At 49.7% G+C, this 22,482-nt stretch overlaps 1 long non-coding RNA gene across 1 annotated transcript; it reads right to left on the minus strand.

Moving 5' to 3' along the window:
* Positions 1-14,664: 14,664 nt before the first annotated feature.
* Positions 14,665-15,560, minus strand: LOC137545937 (uncharacterized). Its single transcript, XR_011026127.1, has 2 exons — positions 15,233-15,560; positions 14,665-14,908 (listed from the first exon to the last, which is right to left on the minus strand). It is a non-coding gene; the product is annotated as an uncharacterized lncRNA (long non-coding RNA).
* Positions 15,561-22,482: the final 6,922 nt, after the last annotated feature.

The following is a 22,482-nucleotide window of genomic DNA, read 5'->3' on the forward strand; positions in this document are numbered from 1 at the left end:
CGTTTTGCAGAAACGCATACTCCCGGGGTGAGGCATTTTTTGGATTGTGGATGCGTTTCTGCCTCAATGTTTAGTATAGGAAAAACGCAAACTGCTCTGAAAAACAGCAGTTCAGAGCGGTTTTGCAGGCGTTTTTGTTACAGAAGCTGTTCAGTAACAGCTTTACTGTAACAATATCTGAAATCTACTACACCAAAAACGCTTCACAAAACCGCAAAATGCTAGCTGAAACGCTACAGAAAAATAACAAAAAGCGTTTCAAAATCTGCTAGCATTTTGCGGATCTGCTAGCGTTTTTTGGTGTGCACCAGGCCTAACTGTGGATCCCCAGCTCCTGCTGGTTCTAGCACACTTTCGGGTCTGACTATGGTCTGAGTGCTAACACGTAGCGAATGCAACAGCAGACAAGGAACAACTGACAGGCCTGCCCTATATATATTGGGAGCGCTCTAAAGCCACGCCCCAGTCACTCAACCAATCCTGATCAGTGTTGGAGTCAGCTGACCGGCTGATCAGCTGACTCCCCTTCTGTATGCATAAAGATCCTGTCTGTGTGCGCGCGCGTAGAACTTAGTCTGTGTGCCGGTGAAAGAGTAGGCAAAGATCCACCATGCGACCATGCGACGAAAGCTACTGGCTGAAACGCGGGGACAGTCGCCATGCCACTCGGCGCTGCGGCGGCTTCCCTCTCATTCCTCACTAACCCAGGCACCAGTCCATCCTGTCCCCGCATGACGGAACCCGCCGGCTGGAACGTGGAGATAGCCGCCATGCTACTGCTTGACGCGGCGGCATCTCCGCAATCCTTTACAAATCAGAATTCTGTTCTTTGCTGACACAAATCGTTACACTTATTAGTTGTAAGGTATTTTATTATATTATTTTTTGGCAAAGTACTTTGGCTAAGGTAATCCAAATTTACGTTAGCAGCCCGTCGCGCTCCTACCAAAGGGTGCCGCACCAGAAGGTAACTCAAAATTACATTATCAGCCTGTCGCACTCCTACTAAAGGGTGCCAGACCAAAAGGTAACTCAAGATTACATTATCAGCCCGTCGCTCTCCTACCCCAGGGCTCCGGATCAAAAGGTAACTTAAAATTACATTATCAGCCCATCACGCTCCTACCACAGGGTGCTGGACAAAAAGGTAACTTAAAGTTAGTATAAACAGGAAGCAGATAGGGTTCCAGCACTCGACTAAGATTGCTGCAGAAGGCCAGGCTAGGCTGTATTGTATATTACTCTGTAAGGGTGTAGGTCCCTCTTAGCTGTGTGCTCCGGCAGAAATAAACAGTACATGCATAGGTGTAGAGAGAGGGGGCTTGAGCCAGCACTGCAGTTAGGGTACTTTATTGTAGAAAAAGACACTTACAGTTGAATGACAGCCAGATGCTCAGAGCAGGTTAAGTGGGCGCCAGGTCTGGGTCCCCCTGCGGACGTCCGTTTCGCGCACACAGCGCTTGTTCACCGCAATGGGGTGAACAAGCGCTGTGTGCGCGAAACGGACGTCCGCAGGGGGACCCAGACCTGGCGCCCACTTAACCTGCTCTGAGCATCTGGCTGTCATTCAACTGTAAGTGTCTTTTTCTACAATAAAGTACCCTAACTGCAGTGCTGGCTCAAGCCCCCTCTCTCTACACCGTAACTTAAAGTTACATTATAAACCCGTCACGCTCCCTCCACAGGGCGCCGGACCATACGGCAATGAGTATGACAAACACAACCCTATTTGGGCATATTTGAGTATGCATTTTTGCATGATGCGCATGCGCTAACACAAAGTTTTCTTTACGCCACCTAATGCATGCGCACAGGATGTAATGCCTTATGGCATAACATGCTATAACAATCAAAATTAGGTCAGCAGCCCGTCGCACTCCAACTCCAGGGCTCCAGACCACAAGGTAACTCAAAATTCCATTATCAACCTGTCGCGCTCCTACAACAGGGGCCGGACCACATGGCAGTGAGAATAATCTAACACAAGTCAAACAATGACAGACGTACAATTACTTTGCTTGTTGTTATGTTTTGACACCAGATTACTATCGAGTGTGACCATGTTTCAGGGCCATATACAGTTACGCTCTGTCAGTCAGTTGTAAATGGGGGTGATAAATGACTTTGGGTACCTCTCCCATTTGTAGTGCTGTAGCACACCAAAAACCTCTAGCAGATCTGCAAAACGCTAGAGGTTTTTGAAGCAGATTTCAGAGCGATTCTAGGCATGTTTTCTACGAATGCCTAGCGTTTTTTGTGTAGCAGATTACAAATACTGTTACAGTAAAAGCTGTTACTGAACAGCTTCTGTAACAAAAACGTCTGGAAAACCGCTCTGATCTAGCATTTTTTAGAGCCGGTGTCCACTTTCCTATACTTTAACATTGAGGCAGAAACGACTCAGAAATCTAAAAAATGCTGCAGCCCGAGTTTGTGGAAAAAACTAACCGCTCTGGTGTGCACCATCCCATTCACTTTCATTAGCCAAGTTTTTTTTTTCCCCTGCAAGTATTTTAAAAAACACTTCAGAACCGCTCTGGTGTGCACCAGCCCTTACAGGATGTATTCTCTGCAGAATCCTGCACCCAGCCTCCAATACTGCAGAGTGACCAGGAACTGCTTTCCATTCCTCCCTCTTCCCCAGTCTTCATCCAGACTAGAAAAGCAGTGAAAAGCACCACCTGAGAGGGCATGAGCCAGACACTCCCAGCATCCTCTATTTATACCGATCTGAGTATTGTGAGGTCATCAGGTAATCCCAGCATTCTCTATACCCAGCTGTGCATTGTAAGGTCATAACGTAATCCCAGCATCCTCTATCTCTACCCAGCTGAGTATTGTGACGTCATCAGGTAATACTAGCATCCTCTATCTATACGGAGCTGAGTGTTGTGAGGTAGCGGTGGGAAAAAAAAACAGCTGTAACTGATTAGTCAAGTTTTTTTCATCTGGAAAGACAATTTACAGCACGTCAGCATTGTTTGCATTTCATTGATAGTCTATTCTGAACTAAGGATGTGATTACATTTGTTTACACTCATAATTCACACTTAATACACTTCAATAATACACTTTCAAATTCACACTGATGTATGCTTCCTGGGTGAGGTTAATTGGCTTTTCTATATAATGACTGCTTATCTTTTCAATAAAACGTTGAAACTAAAAAAAATATATATATGTGACTCTATAGCAGCCCATACACTCAGCCGATTTTCTGGCCGATCGATCGATCGCGATCGATCGATCGATCGATCGATCGCAAATCGGTTGGCCAATCGACCGATCGACGGCCGATTTCGATCGATTTCGATGGATTTCCATCGAACTAGCAGGGTGGAAAATTTAGGTCGATCTGATGAGATTGCTTATCAGTTTGCATTGGCCTTAATGGAAATCTGATGGCAAAAAAATGCCATCAGATCGAATTTCAACAGATTTCAAACTGAAATCTATTGGAATTCTATCCTGGTAAAAAATGTTCTAAAAACGCATCAGATAGATCATCAGATGCATTTCTTATCTGTCTGCTGCCAATCTGCCGAGTGTATGGGCACCTTATGGTCTTTTTTTAATAGCTATTTGACAGTTATAGATAACCGTCATTTCTGATATTATTTGGTATACCAGCTTACATAACTTTCTCTCTGGCTACTACCGTGTTTCCCCAAAAATAAGGCATTGTCTTATTTTTTTTTTTCCTTCAAAAGATGTGCTAGTTCTTATTTTCGGGGAGGTCTTATATATGGTTAGGTGTGATGAAACGCGGAAAAGCCGCTGTCTCTCAAGGCGAGGCGGCTGTTTCCGCGTCCAGCATGGCGTCACAACGCGGAAAAAACGCCGCATGCCGCTTAGGCAGAGCGGCGGAATCCGCATTGGAGGCGGCTCCCGCACTCAGTTCACTAAATACATTGCATGACAGTACTGGTGTGGCTGGGACTGATAGTCCACCAAGATTCAGACTTACACGCGCGCGAGCAGAGAGGCAGAGTTTAAATAGCAGTTAGAAGGGTGTCGGCTGACCAGCTGGGTCAGCTGACAAATTCCACTGCTCTCATTGGACCAGCAATTAGGGAGGTCCTGGAAAGGTCCTAGAGTATATATACTGCTGGTTGTTCACTTGCTCTTTGTCTGGCGTGCGATCACATATGTGGGAGCACCCAGATCCGTAGTCAGATCCTTAAGTGTGCCGGGACCAGCTGGAGCTGTAATCCTACACTTAGCTAGATTATTGATAGCTAAAGTACTAGTTTGATTGTGATTATCTGTTATGACTTTTGCCTGCCTTGACTACCCTTCTGAACTCTGATCTTGTACCTCGTTATTTCTGATACTCTGTTGCCGAACCCCGGCTCGCTCCTAGACTCTGTTTCTGCCTCCTGATTTTGTACCCCGATATATCTGATACCCCGTTGCCGAACCCTGCCTGTACTTTGACTCTGCCTTTGTCTGCTGATCTTGTACTTTATCTGTCTGTGTGTTTACGACTTGGCTTGTCCGACCTCGAGAACCGACCTTACCGTTAGAGGCGGTTCCTCGCTCTGTTAGCGATCCTTCCTCCTGAGGGTCACTTTCAGATATACCTTCCTACTGTCAGTCTGACTCCTCCCGTCTTGGAGAGCTCAGGTCTGCGGAAGGAATCTGTGCAGTACTCCTTGCTGCATTGAGGCCTTGTCCTCTAAGTGTTACAGTTACACCAAACACTACACTCTACTCAGGTGAACAGAGGTTAGTTTGTATATCGGATTATCGGTGAGACTGCAGATCACTTATAATCTGGTATATATCTGTATTTCCGGTGATACTGCAGATCACCGGTAATCAGATACTCTCTGCGCCCACCGATCGTTACAGAACGCCAGACCCAAATACAAAATGGACGCAAACACTGATTGTCTGGGTGTACTTGCCACTTCGGTGGACAACATCAATCAAGTACTGGGCACCCACATGACTCTTATTGATGCCCTATCAGGGTCTGTACAAATCCTCCAGACATCAGTGGATCATGTGCGATCCTCTCCTAGCTCTGACATATGTATGCCTGTACCTGAAAGCTTTTCCGGCCACAGATCTGACTTCCGGAATTTTAGGAGTAGAGTATTGTCCTATTTTGAGTTGAGACCCCAATCTTCGGGTACTGAGACCCAGAGGGTCACGTTTATAAAGACTTTGTTGTCCGGCGACTCCCAGTCTTGGGCATATAGCCTGCCCGCCGGAGACAAAGCTCTTACCTCTGTAGAGGAATTCTTTAACGCTATGGCAGTAATTTACGACGATTCGGACCTTGCTTCGACTTCTGAGCGGAAGCTCAAGCTTTTGCGTCAAGGCGAAGGTCCGGTCGAAGATTACGCGGCCGAGTTTAGGAGGTGGTCAGTTACGGCCAGGTGGGACACTTATGCCCTATTAGATCGTTTCTTGTCAGGGCTGTCCGATGAGGTCTCTGATTTGATGTTAAGCCAGCCCGAGCCTAGAACAGTCGATGAGGCCATCTCAGCGGCCATCCGAATCGACCGCAGGCTGCGCTACCAAAAACAGACCAGGGGTAGTTCCCGTGTCAGAGGGGTATCTTACACTACGGTCCCAGTGACTCCACCTCCTACTATTGCACCTTCTCCCGTCTTGCCTCCATCCGAGCCAATACAGATTGCTCGGTCAAAATTGACCCAGGTAGAGCGAAGACGGAGAATGACCGAACAGCTGTGTCTGTACTGTGCTGAAGGGGGGCATATAGTACAAAACTGCCCTAACAAGCCGGGAAGATGCTACCGTTTAGGAGTGGTAGGGGGTAGCACCCTAGGTGCCCGGCTCATACCCTTAAACGAAAAACGTTTGCTCCTTCCCTGTATGATTACATGGGGGGACAAATCTGAAGCCACAGAAGCCTTTGTTGATTCAGGCTCCGCGGCTAACTTTATGAGTTCAGAGTTTGCAGAAAAGTTGGGCATTCCGCTCACCTCAGTAAAACCACCTATCCAGGTTACTGCTGTGGACGACTCCCCGCTGCAAAGGGACCGTCCGCTGTCTCAGACACCAGAGGTGGAAGTCACTATTGGGGTTCTGCATAATGAAAGTCTAAGTTTCTTTGTATTACACATGACCACCTCCACAATTGTTTTAGGAATGCCCTGGCTGCAGCTCCATTCGCCACAGATTAATTGGGCTACAGGACAATTAACTAGTTGGTCAGACTTCTGTTCCCAACAGTGTCTAGGGAAGGTGACTTTAGGTCAGACCAAGTTGCATGTGGAGGGGGTTCCCGAGCAATACTCCGAGTTCTCGGATGTATTCTGTCCCAAGGCTGCTGACAAGTTACCTCCTCATCGCCCTTTCGATTGCCCCATCGATCTCCGTGCCGGTTGTATGCCCCCTAGGGGTCACTTGTATAATTTGTCTGGACCAGAGAAAATAGCGATGCAGGAGTACATTCGTGACAATTTAGCCAAAGGGTTCATTCGCCCCTCTCGGTCGCCTGCAGGGGCCGGTTTCTTTTTTGTTAAGAAAAAAGACGGAGGGCTGCGACCATGCATCGACTACCGTGGCCTGAATAAAATCACGGTGAAGAATCATCCGTTACCATTGATAGACGATTTATTTACGCAAGTCACGAACGCTAAGATCTTTTCAAAATTAGATCTGAGGGGTGCATACAACCTGGTCCGCATTAGAAAGGGTGATGAATGGAAGACGGCCTTCAACACTCCCGACGGGCATTACGAGTACTTAGTGATGCCCTTCGGGTTGTGCAATGCGCCAGCCGTCTTTCAAGAATTAATCAACGAGGTATTCAGGGAGGTGTTGGGTAGATTTGTACTAGTATACCTTGACGATATACTAATCTATTCCAACAACCTCCCCGAGCACAGGGTCCACGTTAAATTTGTGTTGGACAAATTGAGGCAAAATATGCTGTATGCCAAGGTGGAGAAATGTATTTTCGAGGTGACCACTGTCACATTTTTAGGGTATGTGATCTCCACCTCAGGCCTGTCAATGGATCCTGCCAAGGTCACAGCTGTCCTGGAATGCCCACAGCCAGTGGGGTTGAAGCCCCTGCAAAGATTTTTAGGTTTTGCGAATTACTATAGGAGGTTCATAAAGGGATACTCCACGATAATTGCCCCTCTTACCAGTCTCACAAAAAAGGGGGCAGATACCAACCACTGGTCTCCTGAGGCTGTGGCAGCTTTTTCTCACTTGAAAAAATTGTTTTGCTCTGCACCCATATTGAGACACGTAGACACCTCTTACCCATTCATTGTGGAGGTTGATGCCTCAGAAGTTGGAGTAGGGGCTGTGCTGTCTCAACGCTCTGGGCTGCAGGGGAGGTTGCACCCGTGTGCCTATTTCTCTCGGAGGTTTTCACCGGCAGAGAAAAACTACGACATAGGCAACCGGGAACTTCTGGCCATTAAATTAGCATTTGAAGAATGGCGCCACTGGTTTGAAGGGGCAGAACACACGATCACGGTGTATACTGATCACAAGAATCTGGAATACATCGAGGGGGCTAAGAGACTAAGTCCCCGACAGGCCCGTTGGTCGTTATTTTTTACGAGGTTCAGATTTATTATCACATACACTCCAGGCAGCAAAAACATCAAGGCAGATGCCCTGTCCAGATGTTTCGAATTAGAGACAGCACAGCCCCCCGCTCCTGAGTCCATCATCCCGCAGAGGCTGGTGTTAGCAGCCACAGAGACCTGGGAGGATTGGACAAAGGTTTTGGGTCCCTTTCAGCAGGATGTCCCTGAGGGGAAACCGGAGGGGGTCTTGTTTATCCCACTGTTTTTTCGTCTACAGGTCTTACAAATGTTTCACGCCCATAAGAGTGCTGGTCACCCTGGTGCTGCCAGAACGCAGGATCTGATTGCCAGGTGTGCTTGGTGGCCTTCCATGGCAACAGACTGCAAGGAATATGTCAGGGAATGTGCGGTATGTGCCAAAAGTAAACCCTCCCGGCAGGCACCTGTCGGTACCTTACAGCCTTTGCCCGCCCCGAGTGAACCATGGACCCACTTGTCCATGGATTTTGTGGGTGAGCTCCCCAGGTCTGAAGGCATGTCGGTCATTTGGGTGGTAGTCGACCGCTTCAGCAAAATGGCCCATTTCGTGCCTTTGAAAGGACTACCCTCGGCCCAAGAATTGGCTGACCTATTCATCGTCCACATTTTCCGGCTGCATGGCATTCCGGAGAACATTGTGTCCGATCGGGGAGTCCAATTTATCTCTAAATTCTGGAGGGCATTCTGCCACCAAATGGGCATGAAGCTGTCTTTCTCGTCAGGCTACCACCCACAGACGAATGGGCAGACTGAACGAATTAATCAGTCTTTAGAACAGTTTTTAAGATGTTACGTTGCGGAGGCACAGAATGACTGGGTGAAGTTTCTGGCTTTTGCAGAATTTGCGCAGAATAATTTAAAGAGTTCTTCTTCTGGTTTTTCCCCGTTCCAGATTGTGACAGGGAGGTCGCCCAAGTTCTCCCCTTTGCCAGTTGCCTCTTCTCCATTCCCAGCGCTGGAGGATTGGCAGAGGTCACTCAGAAACAATTGGGGAATTGTTAGAGATAATTTGCAGAAAGCGTTCCAAAGTCAAAAGGGTCAAGCGGACAAGAGACGTTCCATGGAATGGAAGTTTCAGCCAGGGGATTTAGTCTGGGTGTCCACACGTCACTTGACCCTGAAGCAGCCTTCTGCCAAACTGGGCCCCAGGTTTGTGGGTCCGTTTTCTGTGACCAAAAAGATCAACAACGTCACTTATACCGTTGATCTCCCCGCCAGCATGCGTGGGGTGAGATCATTTCACGTATCCCTGCTCAAACCAGCAGTCCATGTGGGCCCTACTCCTCCTCCTCCTCCTGTCCTGGTGGATAGTCATCCTGAGTTCGAAGTAGAGAAAATTTTGGACTCTCGCATTGTCCAGAACTCGGTACAGTATCTGGTACACTGGAAGGGATATGGCATTGAGGAGAGACAGTGGGTACCGGGGACTCGCATGCATGCGGATGAGTTGAGGAAAGAGTTTCATGCCTTACACCCCGAGAAGCCTGGTAGGAGTTGTCCGGAGTCCACTCCTCGGGGGGGGGGGGGGGGTACTGTGATGAAACGCGGAAAAGCCGCTGTCTCTCAAGGCGAGGCGGCTGTTTCCGCGTCCAGCATGGCGTCACAACGCGGAAAAAACGCCGCATGCCGCTTAGGCAGAGCGGCGGAATCCGCATTGGAGGCGGCTCCCGCACTCAGTTCACTAAATACATTGCATGACAGTACTGGTGTGGCTGGGACTGATAGTCCACCAAGATTCAGACTTACACGCGCGCGAGCAGAGAGGCAGAGTTTAAATAGCAGTTAGAAGGGTGTCGGCTGACCAGCTGGGTCAGCTGACAAATTCCACTGCTCTCATTGGACCAGCAATTAGGGAGGTCCTGGAAAGGTCCTAGAGTATATATACTGCTGGTTGTTCACTTGCTCTTTGTCTGGCGTGCGATCACATATGTGGGAGCACCCAGATCCGTAGTCAGATCCTTAAGTGTGCCGGGACCAGCTGGAGCTGTAATCCTACACTTAGCTAGATTATTGATAGCTAAAGTACTAGTTTGATTGTGATTATCTGTTATGACTTTTGCCTGCCTTGACTACCCTTCTGAACTCTGATCTTGTACCTCGTTATTTCTGATACTCTGTTGCCGAACCCCGGCTCGCTCCTAGACTCTGTTTCTGCCTCCTGATTTTGTACCCCGATATATCTGATACCCCGTTGCCGAACCCTGCCTGTACTTTGACTCTGCCTTTGTCTGCTGATCTTGTACTTTATCTGTCTGTGTGTTTACGACTTGGCTTGTCCGACCTCGAGAACCGACCTTACCGTTAGAGGCGGTTCCTCGCTCTGTTAGCGATCCTTCCTCCTGAGGGTCACTTTCAGATATACCTTCCTACTGTCAGTCTGACTCCTCCCGTCTTGGAGAGCTCAGGTCTGCGGAAGGAATCTGTGCAGTACTCCTTGCTGCATTGAGGCCTTGTCCTCTAAGTGTTACAGTTACACCAAACACTACACTCTACTCAGGTGAACAGAGGTTAGTTTGTATATCGGATTATCGGTGAGACTGCAGATCACTTATAATCTGGTATATATCTGTATTTCCGGTGATACTGCAGATCACCGGTAATCAGATACTCTCTGCGCCCACCGATCGTTACATTAGGGTAGCAAGATCCCCATTCCCCCACCACCACTTTACCTTTTGATGACCCCCTCCTCCATAAAGTCCCATCCACGCTCTTCACTGTACCAGTAATTCAAACCGCAGGACAGCAGTAAACTGGTGATTTCCCCACTGATGCTTTGTTTCCTGTTGGCCCCGTTCCCCATTGCCCGCTGTCATAATTCAAACTGCTGATCAGCTGTAAACTGCAGCTAGGGCAGCTAGTTACACTGTAACAGCACTTCCATGAACAGGAAGTAAATAGAGATTTCACTTCCTGTACACGGAAGCGCTGTTACAGTGTAACTAGCTGACTTAACCGCAGTTTACCGCTGATCAGCGGTTTGAATTATGACGGAACGGGGCCAGCAGGAAATAAAGCAGCAGTGGGGGAATCACCTGTCCTGCGGTTTGAATTACCGGTATGTTGGCAGGCAGTGAAGAAAGAGGATGCATCTTTCTGGAGGAGGGGGGGGGGGTCAGCAGGAGGTAAAGTGGCAGTGGTGGAAGGGGGGCAGACGGACGGGACTTGCACAACCACTAGGGCTTATTTTAGGGGTAGGCCTTATATTTCGAGCATGCTAGGAATTTGGGATTGGTCTTATTTTAAAGGGAAGGCCTACTTTCGGGGAAACACGTTTTTTTTTTCAGATTTTTGCCGCACCTAGGTTTAGAGGGCACAAATCTGAAAAAAAAAAAAAAAACTACTAAACCTGTAGCGTCTATGGTCCAGGGGCATTGTATGGGTCCTTTTCTTTCCAAACTGTCTCTAGCTAAGCTACTCTGACCCCTGCTGCTCCAGTAACTACCCTACATTAACCCTTATTGCCCCACCAGCTACACTAACTACTCTACACTTACTCCTGCTGCCCCATTACCTACATTATACTTACTACCGCTGCCCCCCAAAACCTACACTAAGCTACAATGCCCCCACTACCTACACTAAGCCACAATACCCCCACTACCTACACTAAGCCACAATGCCCCCACTACCTACGCTAAACTACAATGCCATCCAACCTACACTAAACTACAATGCCTGCCCCCACTACCTACACTAAGCTATAATAACCTCCACTACCTACACCACTAAGTCACAATGCCTGCCTCCAACATGTACACACATGCATGTTTCATACTCACCAATCCTAGGGGAGAGGCATGCTGCTGGGCTGCTTTTGATCCTGGGCTAATGGTGATGGTGTCCCGGGTCCCCTGCAGTCCGGTCTGTCCGTGCTGTGCTGGCATCTGTGGCAAGTATGCCTCCTGGAGCTGGAGCCGCTGAAAGAACTGGAATCACGTGGGCAACTCCAGCTGATGGCCCATGTGACTCAGAGCTGCTAATGTCCTCCGCCGCTGATGTCTTCCAGAGGGGCGATAGTGACACAGACCCACCGATGTCCTCCACCGCCGATGTCCTCCACTTTCCTGATGGTGGTAGAGAAGAAGGGACATTGCTGGTGCCACATGCCATTCCGAAGCCGATGCAAGTACCGGAGTCACGTGGGCAGCTCCAGCTGATGGCCCACGTGACTCCAAGCCACCAATGTCCGCCGCCACCGCCGATGTCCTCTGCCGCTGACTTCCTCCTGCCCAAGCCACTGATTTCTTCTGACGTTCTCTGCTGGCGGTAGCAAAGCAGGAACGTCTCTGATGCCAAATGCCTGCCGCCTGCCGAAGCTGCTACAAATTTCGGAGTCACGTGGGCAGCTCAGCTAAAAGACCACGTGACTCTGAGCTACCGATGGCTGCCGCCGCCCATGTCCTCCACCGCTGATTTCCTCTTACCTGACCCTCCCAAGAACTTGAAGACGCCAGTCAATGCCACTCCACACCAGCCAGCAACACAGGGCACACAGAGATCAAGAGACCCGAACAAGAAACCCGGAGAAATACTGCCACTTTCATGTGGAAATCCCCTGATCCATGGGCGCCCCCTGGCGGTCATAGCGCTAGTGGCGGGGAGGCTGCTGTTCGGGGGCATATTGCATGGTGAGAGGGGGGCGATCGCTGTTGGGGATGGAGGAGGGGTCTTTGGCAGACACATGTAATGCCACTTGGAGCCTCCATGGGGCGGTGATGGTAAGCTATGAGGAGTGTGATGTGACTGGAGAAGCACAGAGCCTGTCACGTGACCCCGGAGCTACAGGGAGGTGGGGATGTCAGCACTGGAGGCTCAGATGCGGCTCCATCACTGGAGATGGTCACCTGCAGAGGGGGGGGCTCTGGGTGGCCAGACATCTATTTTTTCAAGAAATAGGCTGTGAGAAGCTCCACCTACCAGGTAATATGGTGCTTCCCACTGACAGACTTCTCCACCCCCCCCCCCAGCTGTGAGAAGCTCCGCCCACAATCCACTGAAATGCTGGGTATACACATGCAATTTCCTGCCCGATCAAAACTAGATCGGACAGGAAGTTGCATCATGTGTACATGTCCAAAGTGCACCCGATCAATAAAGCAATCAATTTTCCAATTATAAGTGCACAAAATCGATCCTTTTATCGATCGGGAGCCAATTGGACAAGTTGGAAATAATCACTTGATTTCGGTCAATTAGGTGGGAAATTGCATCGTGTGTACCCAACATAAGCTTTGCCCAGTACCCGCCGGAAGCATCTCCTCACTAGTGACAACAAAAACGAAAAGAAGGAATTTCTCTGATATTATCAAAAATAATTTGATACGGCAAAATGAGGAAGCCTTTAACATGTTTAGTACAATGTGGGGCTGCTGGACTATCAGCTATGAACGCACCCTAGTGAACAGGCATACTTATTGTTCGGATAGATATTTAAATGCAATGATTATATTTGTTTACTTCTTTTCATAATTCACTCTGATGTAACGCTTCCTGCATGAAGCTAGTTGGCTTTTGTGTATAAAATGACTTTGCTTATCTCTTCAATAAAACGTTGAAACAACAAAATATAAAATGTGACTCTATGATCTTTGTGTTAAATAATTAAAAAACAATATTACTTTAAAATATTCCTTCTTGCGGCATCCTAGCTGCGATCAGCGGCAGACCTCTAGCATCAGTGACTCCTTCCATAGAGCCCTGCTATAGCTTTTTGACAGTTATATGCAAAGGTCCTTTCTGATACAATTTGGTATATTTGTTTATATAACTTTCTCTCTGGCTACTATACATGCTGTAATTACCATCATTGCTGTATTGAGATCCTTATGTGACTATATGATTGTTATTTAAATAATAAAAAGAGTTGTTTAAATAATAAAAATAAATAATAGGATAGAGGCTCCCAGCATCCTGTACTGATACCCAGCTGAGTATTGTGAGGTCATCAGGTAATCCCAGCATCCTGTACTGATACCCAGCTGAGTATTGTGAGGTCATCAGGTAATCCCAGCATCCTGTACTGATACCCAGCTGAGTATTGTGAGGTCCTCAGGTAATCCCAGCATCCTGTACTGATTGATACCCAGCTGAGTATTGTGAGGTCATCAGGTAATACCAGCATCCTGTATTTATACCCAGGTGAGTATTGTGAGGTCATCAGGTAATCCCAGCATCCTGTACTGATACCCAGGTGAGTATTGTGAGGTCATCAGATAGTAATACCAGCATCCTCTATGTATACCCAGCTGAGTATTGTGAGGTCATCAGGTAATCCCAGCATCCTGTATTTATACCCAGGTGAGTATTGTGACGTCATCAGATAGTAATACCAGCATCCTCTATGTATAGCCAGCTAAGTATTGTGAGGTCATCAGGTAATCCCAGCATCCTGTATTTATACCCAGGTGAGTATTGTGACGTCATCAGATAGTAATACCAGCATCCTCGATGTTTACCCAGCTGAGTATTGTGAGGTCATCAGGTAATCCCAGCATCCTGTATTTATACCCAGGTGAGTATTGTGAGGTCATCAGATAGTAATATCAGCATCCTCTATGTATACCCAGCTGAGTATTGTGAGGTCATCAGGTAATCCCAGCATCCTGTATTTATACCCAGGTGAGTATTGTGAGGTCATCAGGTAATCCCAGCATCCTGTATTTATACCCAGGTGAGTATTGTGACGTCATCAGGTGGGGGGAAAAACAGTATTGTTTGCATTTCGTTGATAGTCTATTCTGAACTAAGGATGTGATCATATTTGTTTACCTCTTTTCATAATTCACACTGATGTATTGGTTCCTGCGTGAGGCTCACTGGCTTTTCTTATATAATGACTTTGATTATCTTTTCAATAAAACTTTGACACACACACACACACACACACACACACACACACACACACACATAATGATTTTTATTATAGCCATTTGACAGTTATATATAACAGTCATTTACGATATCATTTGGTATAGCTGGTTACATACCTACTCTCTGGCTACTATATATGCCGCTTTAATTACCATAATTGCTGTATTGAAATCCTTATATGTGACTCTATGATTGTTGTTTAAATAATATTAAAAAAAAACAATAATTACCAAAACATTCCTTCCTTCTTCAGTGTGCGGCATCGGAGCTGCGATCAGCGACAGAGGTCTCGAGGCGAGTGCCTCACTCCTACAGCGGAGCTTCCTTATAAAGCCACAGAGAGGACCACGTTGAGAACAGACACATCCTCCGCGCGCCAGATTTGTGCTTCTTGTCCGGCCTCCTTGCGGGTTTTCAGGCGATCGGCGACCCGCAAACCCGGGACCCCTGCTGCCTCTCCATCTCCGTACCTCGCGTACATTTGAAATCGGCGCCGGTAGACTTGGGCGCAGGATACAGCGGTATATGGCTGATCCTGCTTCTGCACAAGTCCGGGCCGATTTAATTACTATTCCCCCTCCAGGCCGACATGGATAGTGGGGGAATGAAATAATTCGGCTTCCAGCGATTGCTGGAGGCCGAATTATTATGTTTTTAAGCAACTTCGGCTCTGTCTTCTGACGGAGCCGACGTTACTCACTGAGCGCTTCAATAGGAATGATTCCTATTGAAGTCTATGGAGGCGCCGGCTGCGCCCAAATCTAGCAGCGCTGAAAAGCACTGCTCCGCCGTACCTCCCCCTGAAGACCCGAACAGGAAACCCTGAGGAATGCCGCCGCTTTCTTGTGGAAATCCCCCGATCCATGGGCGCCCCCTGGCGGTCACAGAGCTAGCGGCGGGGAGGCGGCTGTTCGGGGGCAGATTGCGGGGGTGAGAGGGAGGCAGAGAGCGGAGATCGCTGCTGGGAGTGGAGGAGTGGTCTCTAGCAGACACGTGTAATGCTAGTCGATGCCTCCAGGGGGCAGTGATGGGATGCTATGAGGAGTGTGATGTCACTGGAGAAGCACAGAGCCTGTCACGTGACCCCGAGCTGCAGGGAGATGGAGATGTCGGACTAGGCACTGTTCCTCGCCGCGAGAAGCCCCGCCCCTCGGCCGGGAGAAGCCCCGCCCCTCCACTAACTACGACAAACTCCTCCCACCACATACGCAAGTAACACTTCAGGTAGAATATGGTTCAGGTAGGTAATATGGTGCCTCCCCTGACAGGCTTCTTCCCCCAGTACCCACACTGACCTCAACTCTTACTGGCACCAACACTGACCGCTCCTCACATATCCCCACCACACCCACGCCGACCCCCCACCCCCTGTACTTACACTGACCTCAACTATCCCTGGCACCTACACTGACATCTCCTCACATATCCCCACCATACCCACACTGACCTCCCCCCTCCCTAGTACCCACACTGACCTCAACTATCCCTGGCACCTACACTGACATCTCCTCACATATCCCCACCACACCCACACTGACCTCCCCCCTCCCTAGTACCCACACTGACCTTAACTCTCCCTGGCACCAACACTGACCACTGGCCTCTCCTCACATATCACCCTACACCCACACTGACCCCCCCCCCCCCCCCTCCCTAGTACCCACACTGAACGCAACTCTCCCTGGCACCTACACTGACATCTCCTCACATATCCTCACCACACCCACACTGACCTCCCCCCTCCCTAGTACCCACACTGACCTCAACTCTCCCTGGCACCCACACTGACCTCTCCTCACATATCCCCCTACACCCACACTGACCTCCCCCCCAGCACCCACACTGACCTCTCCTCACATATCTCCCTCACACCCACACTGACCTCCCCCCAGCACCCACACTGACCTCTCCCTCCCCAGCACCCACACTGACCTCTCCCCCTCCAGCACTGATCTTTCCCCCCAGTACCCAAACTAACGCACCCACACTGACCTCTCCTCTCATATCCCCCCACACCGACCTCCCTCCTCCCCAGTACTAACACTGACCTTAACTCTTACTGGCACTAAAACTGACCGCTCCTCACATATCCCCACCACACCCACGCCGACCCCCCTCCCCCTGTACTTACACTGACCTCAACTATCCCTGGCACCTACACTGACATCTTCTCACATTGCCCCACCATGCCAACACTGATCTCCCCCCTCCCTAGACCCTACACTGAACTCAACTCTCCCTGGCACCTACACTGACATCTCCTCACATATCCCCACCACACCCACACTAACCTCCCCCCTCCCTAGTACCCACACTGACCTCAACTTTCCCTGGCACCTACACTGGCATCTCCTCACATATCCCCACCACACCCACACTAACCTCCCCCCTCCCTAGTACCCACACTGACCTCAACTTTCCCTGGCACCTACACTGGCATCTCCTCACATATCCCCACCACACCCACACTAACCTCCCCCCTCCCTAGTATCCACACTGACCTCAACTCTCCCTGGCACCAACACTGACCACTGACCTCTCCTCACATATCACCCTACACCCACACTGGACCCCCCCTCCCTCCCTAGTACCCACACTGAACTCAACTCTCCCTGGCACCTACACTGACATCTCCTCACATATCCTCACAACACCCACACTGACCTCCCCCCTCCCTAGTACCCAAACTGACCTCAACTCTCCCTGGCACCTACACTGGCATCTCCTAACATATTCCCACCACACCCACACTGACCTCCCCCCTCCCTAGTACCCACACTGACCTCAACTATCCCTGGCACCTACACTGACATCTCCTCACATATCCCCACCACACCCACACTAACCTCCCCCCTCCCTAGTACCCACACTGACCTCAACTATCCCTGGCACCAACACTGACATCTCCTCACATATCCCCACTATACCCACACTGACCTCCCGCCTCCCTAGTACCCACACTGACCTCAACTCTCCCTGGCACCAACACTGACCACTGACCTCTCTGCACATATCACCCTACACCCACACTGGACCCCCCCCTCCCTAGTACCCACACTGACCTCAACTATCCCTGGCACCTACACTGACATCTCCTCACATATCCCCACCACACCCACACTGACCTCCCCCCTCCCTAGTATCCACACTGACCTCAACTTTCCCTGGCACCAACACTGACCACTGACCTCTCCTCACATATCAGAGTGACCAGACGTCCCAGATTGCCTGGGACACGTCCCGGATTCGGGGTCCGCTGTCCCAGGCTGCATGAGGTCCCGGGAAACGTCCCGCTTTCAGCAGCGGGACGTCCCGGCCTCGGGACTCTGGCCACTCTATCCTTATGAACTGGCAGCGGCGTCTATAGACGCCGTGCCAGTTCATTGCCCGCAGCCCCGCTCCAGCCTCCTCTTCCGGTGTCTGTTCCAACACCGGCAGGCGAGCAGGGCTACGGTAAGATGGCTGCCGGAGCCCTGTACTGGAGACTATTTGTCTCCAGTACAGGGCTTCGGGAGCCATCTTGCCGTAGCCCTGCTCTGCCAGGTTGTCAGCGCGGGAGACTTCAGGAGGAAGGTGGTCCCGGGAGCAGCGCGCCAGAGGCCGGAGACTTCTGCCAGGTGAGTAAATGCTTTCTTTTCCTGGTGAAATGTTTGCCCGCATTGCGTTTCTTTTCCAGGTGAAATGTTTGCCCGCATTGCGTTTCTTTTCCAGGTGAAATGTTTGCCCGCATTGCGTTTATTTTTCAGGTGAAATGTTTGCCCGCATTGCGTTTCTTTTCCAGGTGAAATGTTTGCCCGCATTGCGTTTCTTTTCCAGGTGAAATGTTTGCCCGCATTGCGTTTCTTTTTCAGGTGAAATGTTTGCCCGCATTGCATTTCTTTTCCAGGTGAAATGTTTGCCCGCATTGCGTTTCTTTTCCAGGTGAAATGTTTGCCCCCATTGCGTTTCTTTTTCAGGTGAAATGTTTGCCCGCATTGCGTTTTTTTTTCCAGGTGTAATGTTTGCCCGCATTGCGTTTCTTTTCTGGTGAAATGTTTGCCCGCATTGCGTTTCTTTTCTGGTGAAATGTTTGCCCGCATTGTGTTTTTTTTTTCCAGGTGAAATGTTTGCCCGCATTGCGTTTCTTTTCTGGTGAAATGTTTGCCCGCATTGCGTTTCTTTTCTGGTGAAATGTTTGCCCGCATTGCGTTTCTTTTCTGGTGAAATGTTTGCCCGCATTGCGTTAATTTTCTGGTGAAATGTTTGTCTGCATTGTGTTTCTTTTCTGGTGAAATGTTTGCCCGCATTGCATTTCTTTTCTAATGAAATGTTTGCCCGCATTGCTTTTTTTTTCAGGTGAAATGTTTGCCCGCATTGCGTTTCTTTTCTGGTGAAATGTTTGCCCGCATTGCGTTTCTTTTCTGGTGAAATGTTTTCCCGCATTGCGTTTCTTTTCTGGTGAAATGTTTGCCCGCATTGCGTTTCTTTTCTGGTGAAATGTTTGCCTGCATTGCGTTTCTTTTCTGGTGAAATGTTTTCCCGCATTGCGTTTCTTTTCTAGTGAAATGTTTGCCCGCAATGCGTTTCTTTTCTGGTGAAATGTTTGCCCGCATTGCGTTTCTTTTCTGGTGAAATGTTTGCCCGCATTGCGTTAATTTTCTGGTGAAATGTTTGCCCACATTGCGTTAATTTTTTGGTGAAATGTTTGCCCGAATTGCATTTATTTTGTTCTGACATGTTTGCCCGCATTGCGTTTATTTTGTACTGACATGTTGCCCGCATTGCGTTTATTTTGTGCTGACATGTTGCCCATTGTGTTTATTTTCTGGTGTCCGGGGTAACTGTTACTGCATTTATTATTTATTGGTCATAGGTAGCTATGTTTGCTGCTTTGTGGTTACGGTATACTATTAGCATCACACAGTTTCTGCACACCCATGATGCAAAGTCTTGTTTGTCCACATAATGGAGTAAACACTGCTTTCTTATGCCTCGCTGTTACATCATTACGTTAGCTCCGCCCATACAATGGCATGGCCACGCCCATTTTTCGCCAGCCCTCTCCCCAGTCTTCGTCGCTGCGCGCTCCTCAGTCCTCCCCACTTTTCACCGTGGCGCGCTACGCGTGACGCCCCCCCCCCTCCCCGTCCCAGGTTGGACCCACAAAGATCTGGTCACTCTACCCTACTCCCACACTGACCCCCCCACCCTCCCTAGTACCCACACTGAACGCAACTCTCCCTGGCACCTACACTGACATCTCCTCACATATCCTCACCACACCCACACTGACCTCCCCCCCTCCCTAGTACCCACACTGACCTCAACTCTCCCTGGCACCTACACTGACCACTGACCTCTCCTCACATATCCCCCTACACCCACACTGACCTCCCCCCCCCCAGCACCCACACTGACCTCTCCCTCCCCAGCACCCACACTGACCTCTCCCCCTCTAGCACTGATCTTTCCCCCCAGTACCCAAACTAACGAACTCTCTCCCCCCCAGCACCCACACTGACCTCTTCCCCCTTACACCCATTCAGGTTAGGGTAAGGTATCAGGTAGGGTGTTTTTGCCAGGAGGATGGTTAGGGTTAGGCATCAGGTAGGGTGTTTGTGTGAGGGGGATGATTAGGGTTAGGCTTCGGGTAGGGTGTTTGTGCGGGTCGGTGGCGTTAGGTGTCAGGTAGGGTGTTAGTGCGGGGAGGATGGTTAGGGTTACGCATCAGGTAGGGTGTTTGGTCGGGGTGGTTAGGTATCAGGTAGGGTGTTTGTGCGTGGGGAGGGTGGCATTAGGTGTCAGGTAGGATGTTTGTGGGGGGAGGGGGGTTAGGGTTAGGCATCATGTAGGGTTTTTGTGTGTGTGTTGGGGGGATGATTAGAGTTAGGCATCAGGTAGGGTGTTTGTGTGAGGGGGATGATTAGGGTAAGGCATCAGGTAGGGTGTTTGTGCCGGGAGGATGATTAGGTTTAGGCTTCAGGTAGGGTGTTTGTGCGGGTCGGTGGCGTTAGGTGTCAGGTAGGCTGTTTGGGCGGGGGTGGTTAGGGTTAGGCATCAGGTAGGGTGTTTGTGCGGGGGGAGGGTGACATTAGGTGTCAGGTAGGATGTTTGTGGGGGGAGGGGGTTTAGGGTTAGGCATCATGTAGGGTGTTTGTGTGTGTGTTGGGGGGGATGATTAGAGTTAGGCATCAGGTAGGGTGTTTGTGCGGGGCGGTGGCATTAAGTGTCAGGTAGGGTGTTTGTGGGGGGGGAGGGTGTTAGGCATCAGGTAGGGTGTTTGTGTGTGGGGGATGGTTAGGCATCAGGTAGGGCGTTTGTGAGAATCCGCTCAGCTGCCTGCGCAGGCAGGCAGCCTTTTGACCATTGTTTAGGTTTGCATGCTGCAGGACTCTGGAACAGAGACCTGTCTTTCCATTGCAAGTTCCGGTCTGTTCTCTTGCTGGGGAATTTGCATACATTCGTTATGCAAATCCCCTACCTGCCTTCTTTGATGACTGGCACTATAAGAGCTTTATGTTTCCCAGAAGGCTTTGCTGGTCATTTCTCTTCCATGGTCTGTTCCTGATGGACACTGCTGGAGTGTCAGCCGTTGCTATCTAGTATAGTTAATTCCTGGGGGTTGCTTTAGGCTCCCCTTCTAGCCCAGTCAGGTTGTATTATCTGTTTGTTTGTTCTGTTGCCATTGTCCTGTCCCAACGGTGGTCGACAGGAAATGGTTCTGATCTCTGTTCTTGGAGTATAGCTGGTGCAGCGGTTGCTACCAGCTATCTCTTCTGTTCTGTCTCCTGGGATCGCGCTAGCTACTTTTCGCTAGCGCTGGGGATCCTTCTGTTCTGTCTTCTGGGATCACTCTAGCTACTTTTCGCTAGCGCTGGGGATCCTTCTGTTCTGTCTTCTGGGATCGCGCTAGCTACTTTTCGCTAGCGCTGGGGATCCTTCTGTTCTGTCTTCTGGGATCGCGCTAGCCACTTTTCGCTAGCGCTGGGGATCCTTCTGTTCTGCTACTCTGTACCTGGATCGCGCTAGCCACTTTTCGCTAGTGCTGTGGATCCTATCTCTCGCTTGTTCCTGTTTTCGTGTGCCTGTCTTGTCTGCTACGCTTGCTGGAGGCTCGGTGAGGTAACCGTTAAGCAAGCGCTCGCGTCCTCTGTTTCATGTTTGTCTGTTAATGGTTAGGTAGGCGTGCTTGTCTCTATTGTGCTTATCACGTGGAGACCGCGCATAACCGCGTGCACTGTTGCAAATGAGTGCGGTGTTCGCGGTTAGCTAGCGTTTGTTATTTTCCGTATCGCCTCATTGTATTATTTGCTGTGCCTTTGCTACCCTCGTGCCCTGTTTTGCTCAGTCTTGTGTCTCTGTCGGCAATCGCCATTCTTGCGATTGCATTCCCACTTCGTTTCCGCCGTTGTGTGTTCACCGTCGCTGGGTGGCGACTAGTTTGGTGGAAACACATTGGTTCTGTCCCTTTGCTCTGTTTCTTGTGGGCTATCCAGCCCTGCCTGATCGTACCTTGTCCTGGATCTGTACAATTCCCGTCTGGCATCTGTGGCTGTGCAGCGACTGTGTTCGCCTGCACTCCATAGCGCCATCTGCCAGAGGGAATTGCCCTCTGCGGGTGCATAGCACCTAGCCTGGGTGTCCTCAAATATACGCTTGTGGAGGAAATCCGCCGCGTCAGCGCACGTCTGGTGCGCTGACCGCGAATACGATTCCACAATCGTTACAGCGTTTGTGCGGGTCGGTGGCTTTAGGTGTCAGGTAGGGTGTTGGAAGGGGTGTTCAGTTAGGGTAAAGCATTGGATAGGGTGTTTGTGCGGGGAGGATGGTTAGGGTTAGGCATCAGGTAGGGTGTTTGTGCAGGGGAGGGTTGCATTAGGTGTCAGGTAGAATGTTTATGGGGGGAGGGGGGTTAAGGTCAAGCATTTGGTAGGGTGTTTGTGTGTGTGTTGGGGGGATGGTTAGAGTTAGGCATCATGTAGGGTGTTTGTGCGGTGGCGATAGGTGTCAGGTTGGGGGGTGTTTGGCTAGGTTAAGATATTGGGTAGGGCGTTAGGCATCAGGT

This window comes from Hyperolius riggenbachi, chromosome 2 (genome assembly GCF_040937935.1).
Source record: "Hyperolius riggenbachi isolate aHypRig1 chromosome 2, aHypRig1.pri, whole genome shotgun sequence".
Lineage (NCBI taxonomy): Eukaryota > Metazoa > Chordata > Amphibia > Anura > Hyperoliidae > Hyperolius > Hyperolius riggenbachi.